The sequence below is a fragment of the Sinocyclocheilus anshuiensis genome, unplaced genomic scaffold (genome assembly GCF_001515605.1).
Source record: "Sinocyclocheilus anshuiensis isolate Anshui unplaced genomic scaffold, SAMN03320099.WGS_v1.1 scaffold91, whole genome shotgun sequence".
Taxonomy (NCBI): Eukaryota; Metazoa; Chordata; class Actinopteri; order Cypriniformes; family Cyprinidae; genus Sinocyclocheilus; species Sinocyclocheilus anshuiensis.
In genome coordinates this window covers 13,891-17,152 of record NW_015552636.1, presented here as the reverse complement: position 1 = coordinate 17,152, position 3,262 = coordinate 13,891, and positions in this window count along the sequence as shown.

Here is a 3,262-nt window from a genome sequence, read left to right as displayed (position 1 = left end):
ATAATTCACCACACTGCATGTATGCACTAGGATGTATGATACAATGACAAATTCAATCGCACAGTTTCACCTAATCAATTATTTATTTATATGTTTAGTTATATAATTTATCATTTGAATAAGAGAACAACACCAATAAACTTGGGGTAATCATAAAAATTGTTTTATTCATTACATCATAATTCAGATTTGTTTGTTTTTCAGGAATAGATAAGCAACACAGTAGCGAACAATAAACGACAAAAAAAATTGCAACACAAAAATGAATAATTAATTATAATTAGTGAACATTTATGAGTAGGCTAAAACATCTTAATTTGAACGTGCGTTGTGTGGCTGTTTGCAGTAAGCTAACACGTTGCTCAATGACACGCGACAATAAAGGAATTATATGCGTACATTTGACCCGATGGAGCTTATAGGTATAAATGCCCAGCTTTTATTCTGGTTTTATCTAAACAATTTTTTTTAACAACAGGGGATTGTAAATAACACAATTTTAGTAAAAGTCAATGACTGTGAGACTTGGATATTTTTTATTGAAAATATATTATGTAGCCAACATTTGAAAAACAGCCATTGGTAAAATTACCCCGTGGCAGTTCTAGTGTTAATTTAATAATGTAATAATTTTTTTAATTTAAAATTTCTTAATTCAAAATAAAATATTAATAAATATATCTCTGATAATCCCAGGTTGATATGGTCACGCGGGTTTGTTAACGCATTACATTTATGAGAAATTTAAAGAATTTTAAACCAAAAAGACTCCATCTTAATTTTTTAAATCTTACAGTTACAGTCATTTCTTAATTTATGCCAGGAGTTATGTAAATGAAAAACGAAGTCGAGATCGATATGAAGCTTGAGTCATAGACCTTTTTAATGATATAAGTTATAGTTTATATTCAAATAGAAAAGTTATTTTAAATTGTATTAAATTGTTGTCTGACAGGAGGTTCGCTCCGACTCTGCTGGGGTGCAGCAAGCAGTCAGCACTGAAGAATCTAGGAACAAAACAAGCAATCTGACACAGAGCCAACACTATTTAGTCTGCAGTTCCAGGTTTATTAGAAGGGAACAAGGTACAATGCAGATAAAAGAAAGAATAATCTTATAATATAATAACATAATATACATAATATACTAAAAATACACCTACTACTAATACTACTACTACTACTAATAATAATCTTAAAATAACAGAATCTATGTTTTTAGATTTAGGTCGAGTGTCACTTACATTTTGATGTCAAAGCCTTCTTAAAATTACTGTAATATATATATATATATTAAAATTTTGCCAAAGGAAATAACAGGTGCATGGGGATATAGGTAAAATATATTGTGAAAAAATGCATATTAAGTTATTTCATGAGCTTCTTCAGTTCACCTGTATTTTCTACTTCTCCGTCAGCAGCTCCTTCAGAAATGTTGAAATCTTGGAGCTTCCCATCTGTTCTGTAGAGTTTCTTTCTGTCCTCCTGAAATCACAGAACAATTGATCAATATTTGTTTACCATAAAAGATCTAACCCCGTTTGAACTTGTTTTCAGCCGATTACTCTCCGTGTAAGTGACGTCATCGGTTCACAGTGCAGTGTATATGTTTAGGTTCACTACATTATCCTATTTGTATAACCCATTGACAAATCGCCAGCAAAACCTTTACAGATCTATCAAAACATCTCATACACATGAAGATTTGATTAAAAGCCCAAAGTTTCATAAACAAGAGCTCAATCTACAGAGTTAGCCTACCTTGTCTGAAAACGGTTGAGATGCTAACGGACTTTTTTGAAGAGGCTAAACCATTTCTATAAAATAAATATTCAGTAGAAACATGTCAATTTCAAGTAAGAAACGTGTCAGGAACGTTTGTATGTAATATTTGTGTGATTTTAGGGACTAAACTTACCTGAAAGAGGTGAAAACAGCAGCGAGAGTTTCCATGGCAACTCTGCTCCCAGCTCGTGCAGAGCTCAACGCACACACAGCATTTACAGAAATAAACATCTAGAGTTAAAACATTACATTAATAATTTACAGTCTCAAACAATTATTATTCAATAATTAATTTAAACTCAGTTTTATAGTTGAAAAAGCAACAGAAACAATAGCTCACCGTAGAAACGGATTCTTTCTGGTAACGTTAGCCTAAAACAGTGAAAAACACGGCGAAAAAGCAGTTAGGACTTCGCCTTAATAACATTTTCCCTCCGAGAAATTGCTGGAAATACATTAAGGCGCTAACAATAATTGTAAAAATCGCTAAGTTATCGTGACGTTAGCTAAACAAGTTAACGTTAGTTGGAAATGAGCCCCAGTCTCTTCACCTGTGCTGTAGCACACCGAGTGCCTACTAGTAACGTTACCTTTGAAGTGTCACAGAATTAACAAAATGGTATTTTTTTCTAATTTAGCTCAAGTGAAATCTTACCTGAAAGCCCCAGATGTCGCGGGATGAGTCTCTTCTCTCAGTAGGTTGCTAAGAGACGAATAACTGGGCTCGCGCAGACAGAAAAGCGCGGCATCGGCCTTCGGTCGTGAGCCAACTCAGAGCCGACGCTTGATGAGCTGAGAAACAGAGCACTGACCGTGCCTTCACCAATATGGCGGCGACGTTGACGTGCGGTCGAGCGGCCAATGAGGCGTCTAGGTATTTATTATGTCTATGCTTATGAACAGCAATGATACAGTGTTTCCTTGGTTACCGCTGTAAACAAAGCAGCGCTGAACTTATGAACTTTAATATGCATTATACAGAGGAAAGAAGAAAAGAAAAAATACCATATAAACTTTTCTAAAGAGAGCTTGTATCAAAAAAACGAAACATCTCACAGTGAAGCACTGTACCGGGGCTTGATTCGTTTTGCCAAAACCATGTGATCTGTGACGTCCGAAGCTTGGTTTTCGCACACAACCACGTGACTGCTTCGTATTCTGATTCAAATAACGCGAACCACTTGCGCAGTTTCAAGTGTCACACGTCTTTGAAAAGAATAAATCATAATACAAATAAATATTTGCATACATGCATGTGTATTGTTGTGCATGTTCATTTTGTATTTATTCCTGGTTCACAGACACTTTAACTGACCATTCTATGATAATATTCGGTTATTTTGATCATAACCTATACAGTATATGCCTATAGCCTTGCCTATTTTTTCCCCAAAAAAATGTCACTGACTAATTTATTCATATTGTGTAATACAATGACTGACATGGACTTATTTATATAGACTTCATATTTTCTTTGC